General features: G+C 60.9%; 1 non-coding gene across 1 annotated transcript in view; it reads left to right on the top strand.

Moving 5' to 3' along the window:
• Positions 1 to 7,461: 7,461 nt before the first annotated feature.
• The window catches only part of LOC147037682 (18S ribosomal RNA), a 1,907-nt gene continuing 1,757 nt past the window's right edge, over positions 7,462 to 7,611 (top strand). The window contains exon 1 of the ribosomal RNA XR_015064363.1: positions 7,462 to 7,611. This exon is cut by the window's right edge and continues 1,757 nt beyond it. This is a non-coding gene — a ribosomal RNA (18S ribosomal RNA).

Below are 7,611 nucleotides of genomic sequence, written 5' to 3'. Positions count from 1 at the left end.
CCCTGGAGCTCACCAAAAATTTGTCGAAATTTTTCTAAGTTCTCCTCGAGGTACCAGGGGGTGAGGTACCCGGGCTAAGGTGCAGTACCTTTTTTGGTCTTCAGGTGCGCCAGAGTACAATGAAATGGTCCCAGTAGTCAGTGTACTCATCGACTTTCCCCCCGTTTTCCAAAGCACCTCGTTTACGAGTATGGAGGAGATGGTGCTGGTCTCCCCACGGCGTCGGACACGCCGTCCTCGACAGCACAAGGTCGGATAGAAGACCTGGAAAGCGCCGTGGCACGCGCTGGAGGTGGGCACTTTGGCGAAAAAACGACTAAGTGTCAACTTTCGAAAAAACGACTAAGTGTCAACTTTCGAAAAAACGGCTAAGTGTCAACTTTCGAAAAAACGACTAAGTGTCACCTCTCTGAAAAAATGGCAAAGTGTCGCCTCTCTGAAAATTTTCTAAGTGCCCACGGCTCTGCGGGCTCGTGCATCCGAGCCGCGCCGGTTCTGCAACCGGCCTAGAATGACGAAAAATAACGGTCTCCTCCTGGAGCTCACAGCCAATTGTGGCGAAAAAGTGGCAAAGTGCCCACGGCTCTGCGGGCTCGTGCATCCGACCCGCGCCGGTTCTGCAGCCGGCCTAGAATGACGAAAAATAACGGTCTCCTCCTGGAGCTCACAGCCAACTTGGCAAAAAGTTTCTAAGTGCCCACGGCCCTGCCGAGCTTTGGCGTCCGCCCAGCGCCGGTTCCGCAGTCGGCCTCCAATGACGAAAAATAACGGTCTCCTCCTGGAGCTCACAGCCAACTTGGCAAAAAGTTTCTAAGTGCCCACGGCCCTGCCGAGCTTTGGCGTCCGCCCAGCGCCGGTTCCGCAGTCGGCCTCGAATGACGAAAAATAACGGTCTCCTCCTGGAGCTCACAGCCAACTTGGCAAAAAGTTTCTAAGTGCCCACGGCCCTGCCGAGCTTTGGCGTCCGCCCAGCGCCGGTTCCGCAGTCGGCCTCGAATGACGAAAAATAACGGTCTCCTCCTGGAGCTCACAGCCAACTTGGCAAAAAGTTTCTAAGTGCCCACGGCCCTGCCGAGCTTTGGCGTCCGCTCAGCGCCGGTTCCGCAGTCGGCCTCGAATGACGAAAAATAACGGTCTCCTCCTGGAGCTCACAGCCAACTTGGCAAAAAGTTTCTAAGTGCCCACGGCCCTGCCGAGCTTTGGCGTCCGCCCAGCGCCGGTTCCGCAGTCGGCCTCGAATGACGAAAAATAACGGTCTCCTCCTGGAGCTCACAGCCAACTTGGCAAAAAGTTTCTAAGTGCCCACGGCCATGCCGAGCTTTGGCGTCCGCTCAGCGCCGGTTCCGCAGTCGGCCTCGAATGACGAAAAATAACGGTCTCCTCCTGGAGCTCACAGCCAACTTGGCAAAAAGTTTCTAAGTGCCCACGGCCCTGCCGAGCTTTGGCGTCCGCTCAGCGCCGGTTCCACAGTCGGCCTCGAATGACGAAAAATGACGGTCTCCTCCTGGAGCTCACAGCCAACTTGGCAAAAAGTTTCTAAGTGCCCACGGCCCTGCCGAGCTTTGGCGTCCGCCCAGCGCCGGTTCCGCAGTCGGCCTCGAATGACGAAAAATGACGGTCTCCTCCTGGAGCTCACAGCCAACTTGGCAAAAAGTTTCTAAGTGCCCACGGCCCTGCCGAGCTTTGGCGTCCGCCCAGCGCCGGTTCCGCAGTCGGCCTCGAATGACGAAAAATGACGGTCTCCTCCTGGAGCTCACAGCCAACTTGGCAAAAAGTTTCTAAGTGTCACATCTCTGAAAAAACGGCTAAGTGTCGACTTTCGAAAAAACGGCTAAGTGTCAACTTTCGAAAAAACGGCTAAGTGTCGCCTCTCTGAAAAAACGGCAAAGTGTCAACTTTCGAAAAAACGACAGAGTGTCGCCTCTCTGAAAAAACGACTAAGTGTCGACTCTGAGAAAATGGCAAAGTGCCCACGGCTCTGCGGGCTCGTGCATCCGACCCGCGCCGGTTCCCCAGCCGGCCTGAAATAAGGCAAAACCAGCCTCTCCGCCTGGAGCTCAGAGCCAACTTGGCGAATATTTTCTAAGTGCCCACGGCTCTGCGTGGCTACGGCGTCTGCCCAGCGCCGGTTCCTGGGTCGAACCCCGAGGACGAGGAATGCCGGTCTCCGCCTGGAGGTCCCAGCTTAATCGGCGAAAATTTTCTAAGTGCCCACGGCTCTGCCGGGCTCGTGCATCCGACCCGCGCCGGTTCCCCAGCCGGCCTGAAATAAGGCAAAACCAGGCTCTCCCCCTGGAGCTCAGAGCCAATTGTGGCGAAAAAACGACTAAGTGTCAACTTTCGAAAAAACGACTAAGTGTCAACTTTCCAAAAAAACGGCTAAGTGTCGACTTTCGAAAAAACGGCTAAGTGTCAACTTTCGAAAAAACGACTAAGTGTCGCCTCTGAAAAAACGACTAAGTGTCGCCTCTCTGAAAAAACGACTAAGTGCCCACGGCTCTGCGGTGCTTGTGAGTCCGCCCCGCGCCGGTTCGGCGGTCGGCCTCAAAAAGCGAAAAATCAGCCTCTCTCCCTGGAGCTCACCAAAAATTTGTCGAAATTTTTCTAAGTTCTCCTCGAGGTACCAGGGGGTGAGGTACCCGGGCTAAGGTGCAGTACCTTTTTTGGTCTTCAGGTGCGCCAGAGTACAATGAAATGGTCCCAGTAGTCAGTGTACTCATCGACTTTCCCCCCGTTTTCCAAAGCACCCCGTTTACGAGTATGGAGGAGATGGTGCTGGTCTCCCCACGGCGTCGGACACGCCGTCCTCGACAGCACAAGGTCGGATAGAAGACCTGAAAAGCGCCGTGGCACGCGCTGGAGGTGTCACTGTGGCGAAAAAGTGACTAAGTGTCAACTTTCGAAAAAACGGCTAAGTGTCAACTTTCGAAAAAACGGCTAAGTGTCAACTTTCGAAAAAACGGCTAAGTGTCAACTTTCGAAAAAACGACTAAGTGTCGCCTCTCTGAAAAAACGGCAAAGTGTCAACTTTCGAAAAAACGACTAAGTGTCAACTTTCGAAAAAACGACTAAGTGTCACCTCTCTGAAAAAATGGCAAAGTGTCAACTGCGAATGTGGTGGTGCATGGAAGGAAGTGGAGGACGGCCGCCTCCTTAAACACAGGCCGAAGAGGAGCGTCAGGGCCGGCTCCTTAAACACGGACCGAGTGTCGCCCTTAACACAGACCAAGCGGAGGACGGCCGCCTCCCTAAATACAGGCCGAACCGGAGCGCGAGGGCCGCTCCTTAAACACGGACCGAGTGTCGCCCTTAACACAGACCAAGGGGAGGACGGCCGCCTCCTTAAACACAGGCCGGAGAGGAGCGTCAGGGCCAGGCTCCTCAAACATGGACCGAGTGTCGCCCTTAACACAGACCAAGGGGAGGACGGCCGCCTCCTTAAACACAGGCCGGAGAGGAGCGTCAGGGCCAGGCTCCTCAAACATGGACCGAGTGTCGCCCTTAACACAGACCAAGGGGAGGACGGCCGCCTCCTTAAACACAGGCCGGAGAGGAGCGTCAGGGCCAGGCTCCTCAAACATGGACCGAGTGTCGCCCTTAACACAGACCAAGGGGAGGACGGCCGCCTCCTTAAACACAGGCCGGAGAGGAGCGTCAGGGCCAGGCTCCTCAAACATGGACCGAGTGTCGCCCTTAACACGGACCAAGGGGAGGACGGCCGCCTCCTTAAACACAGGCCGGAGAGGAGCGTCAGGGCCAGGCTCCTCAAACATGGACCGAGTGTCGCCCTTAACACGGACCAAGGGGAGGACGGCCGCCTCCTTAAACACAGGCCGGAGAGGAGCGTCAGGGCCAGGCTCCTCAAACATGGACAGAGTGTCGCCCTTAACACAGACCAAGCGGAGGACGGCCGCCTCCCTAAATACAGGCCGAACCGGAGCGCGAGTGTCGCTCCTTAAACACGGACCGAGTGGAGGACGGCCGCCTCCTTAAACACAGGCCGAACAAAATGACACAAAGTGTCAACTGCGAATGTTGTCCATCCAAGGAAGGAGCGTGATGCCCGGCCGGCTCCTTAAACACAGGCCGAGAGTCGCCCCGGACGGTCCGCCTCGCGGCGCCCGTCTGCTCGGATAAAATGACACAAAGTGTCAACTACGAATGTTGTCCATCCAAGGAGGGAGCGTGATGCCCGGCCGGCTCCGAAAACACAGGCCGAGAGTCGCCCCGGACGGTCCGCCTCGCGGCGCCCGTCTGCTCGGATAAAATGACACAAAGTGTCAACTGCGAATGTTGTCCATCCAAGGAAGGAGCGTGATGCCCGGCCGGCTCCTTAAACACAGGCCGAGAGTCGCCCCGGACGGTCCGCCTCGCGGCGCCCGCCCGCTCGGATAAAATGACACAAAGTGTCAACTACGAATGTTGTCCATCCAAGGAAGGAGCGTGATGCCCGGCCGGCTCCTTAAACACAGGCCGAGAGTCGCCCCGGACGGTCGCCTCGCGGCGCCCGTCTGCTCGGATAAAATGACACAAAGTGTCAACTACGAATGTTGTCCATCCAAGGAGGGAGCGTGATGCCCGGCCGGCTCCGAAAACACAGGCCGAGAGTCGCCCCGGACGGTCCGCCTCGCGGCGCCCGTCTGCTCGGATAAAATGACACAAAGTGTCAACTGCGAATGTTGTCCATCCAAGGAAGGAGCGTGATGCCCGGCCGGCTCCTTAAACACAGGCCGAGAGTCGCCCCGGACGGTCCGCCTCGCGGCGCCCGCCCGCTCGGATAAAATGACACAAAGTGTCAACTACGAATGTTGTCCATCCAAGGAGGGAGCGTGAGGCCCGGCCGGCTCCGAAAACACAGGCCGAGAGTCGCCCCGGACGGTCCGCCTCTCGAGGCGCCCGCCCGCTCGGATAAAATGACACAAAGTGTCAACTACGAATGTTGTCCATCCAAGGAGGGAGCGTGATGCCCGGCCGGCTCCGAAAACACAGGCCGAGAGTCGCCCCGGACGGTCCGCCTCGCGGCGCCCGTCTGCTCGGATAAAATGACACAAAGTGTCAACTGCGAATGTTGTCCATCCAAGGAAGGAGCGTGATGCCCGGCCGGCTCCTTAAACACAGGCCGAGAGTCGCCCCGGACGGTCCGCCTCGCGGCGCCCGCCCGCTCGGATAAAATGACACAAAGTGTCAACTACGAATGTTGTCCATCCAAGGAGGGAGCGTGAGGCCCGGCCGGCTCCGAAAACACAGGCCGAGAGTCGCCCCGGACGGTCCGCCTCTCGAGGCGCCCGCCCGCTCGGATAAAATGACACAAAGTGTCAACTACGAATGTTGTCCATCCAAGGAGGGAGCGTGATGCCCGGCCGGCTCCGAAAACACAGGCCGAGAGTCGCCCCGGACGGTCCGCCTCGCGGCGCCCGTCTGCTCGGATAAAATGACACAAAGTGTCAACTACGAATGTTGTCCATCCAAGGAGGGAGCGTGAGGCCCGGCCGGCTCCGAAAACACAGGCCGAGAGTCGCCCCGGACGGTCCGCCTCTCGAGGCGCCCGCCCGCTCGGATAAAATGACACAAAGTGTCAACTACGAATGTTGTCCATCCAAGGAGGGAGCGTGATGCCCGGCCGGCTCCGAAAACACAGGCCGAGATTCGACCCCGGACGGGCCGTCTTCTCCCGGCGCCCGCCCGCGTACGCCCCCCATCCCCGGTCGCCCGTCTGCTCCCGGCGGGCCTCCGAGTACCCCCTCACCCAACTGACCGACTGGCACTCATGACCCGCCTTGGTAGGGCCTCCATCGGCCTCGGCTCGTCCGACGTCGGGTGGACGGTTCCTACCCACTGCGGGTCGCACTCTAGCGCCCCGGCCGCCGCGTGAGCGTGCGCTCCCCGCGCCGCCCCGCAGGCCCCGGCGCGACCGTACTGCGGCGAGACCGAGACGACCCGGTTTGGCATCCATCCCACCTAGCCACGATCCACGGAGGCCGAGCGAGCGGCTGAGTGTCGGGCGCCGCGCGTGCGAGCGTCCGCCGGCCGCGCCGGTCCTTCCGCGAATGTCGTTTCTCAAACCCTCCGGCTTGATAGCGGCGGCACCACGGGAAGCCGTCCACACACACCGTCCGACCTCTATCCGAAAAGCCTTCCCGACCAACCGCGGTCGCGGGGGCGTCTGTCGCTCCGCATCGGGGGGGCGTATGGCTTCCGCGCTACGCGCTGCGGGCTCGGGGGGGCCGCAACGGCTGAGTCTGACTCGGCCGGGGCGCAGCTTCCCTCCCGGCAGTCAGCAATAGTGCCGATCGCGCCTGCCACCAGCCCCCTCCCCGACGGGTTCGTCGGCGCCGGCTGGCCGCCGTCCGCCTTCGTTCCCCGAGGGTTCCCAACCAGCGCCGATCCAACTCCGCATCCTGGCCGCACGCAGTGCGTGCCTCGCGCGGGTAAGTCGCCGGCGCAGCGCCGCAGCTCCCGACCCCCGCGTACGGGAATAGTTGAGGGCCTCAGCGGGCCGCACCGACCGAGTCCGACTCGGGCCGGGGCGCAGATTCCCGCTTGGGTGACCGAACGTTCTCTGCTCGGGCCGGAGGGCCGACGCCCGTCCCCCCCCGTCGTCCCCCACGGACCGCCTCCGAGGCCACCTCGCACGGCTCATCCTCGGCTCCCTACCAATGCTTAATCGATGGGGCCGCCCGGCCGGATTCGCGCCACCCTGTCCACCGCGAGTCTCCCCAGACTAACCCGAGTTACCGCCCAGCTCGCCTAACCTTGCACTCGCTCTGCCAAACGGTCGTGTAGTCGGCGGGCCGTCCTACGGGTCGCCCTCCCTCCCCAAACGCGCGGCGGGATAGCGGCAAGGCGGCGGCGGCGGCCAGCGGCGTCGGGGCGCTCACACCGGAGAAGAGGCGTCTTACGAGGCCGGGCGCAGCTCCCTCTCGTTTACTTGCTGAGTAGCGGCGCTCGAAGGTTCCGCGGCGAGCGCGGCTCATCCCATTGAATGTCCCTGCACCAGGCTCCATCGAAGGGCCGCCCGGCCGGATTCGCACCCCCCTGTCCACCGCGAAGTCCCCTCGACTAACCCGAGTTACCGCCCAGTTCGCCTAACCTTGCATCGCCCCGCCAAACGAGCGAGTTGTCGGCCGTCCTGCGGGTCGCCACCGGCCCCAAACGTGCGGAGGGATAGCGGCAAGGCGGCGGCGGCGGCCAGCGGCGTCGGGGTCGACCTAGCACCGGAGAAGAGGTGTCTTACGAGGCCGGGCGCAGCTCCTCTCGTTTAGGGGTCCGCGAGGGTCGCATTCGAGGTTCCGCGTCCTCGGCTTCGGCTGCGCCGGGTCCAGCCCGATCCATCTCACCCCGCGGCAGCGTCAGACCACCTAGAGCCCCCGCGAACCGCGGCCGGCGTCCGGAAAACAGTCGCGCGAGCCCCCGCTCCGGCGGGCCGGCGAGCGAGAGGCGCTACCCAGCCACCCTCTCTCCTACCTGGTTGATCCTGCCAGTAGCATATGCTTGTCTCAAAGATTAAGCCATGCAAGTCTAAGTGCACACGGCCCGTACAGCGAAACTGCGAATGGCTCATTAAATCAGTTATGGTTCCTTTGATCGCTCCTCAGTTACTTGGATAACTGT

This window comes from Syngnathus leptorhynchus, unplaced genomic scaffold, assembly GCF_054491065.1.
Source record: "Syngnathus leptorhynchus isolate UIUO unplaced genomic scaffold, UIUO_Slep HiC_scaffold_145, whole genome shotgun sequence".
In the NCBI taxonomy this organism is placed as follows: Eukaryota; Metazoa; Chordata; class Actinopteri; order Syngnathiformes; family Syngnathidae; genus Syngnathus; species Syngnathus leptorhynchus.
This window is presented reverse-complemented; position numbering and strand designations above follow the sequence as displayed.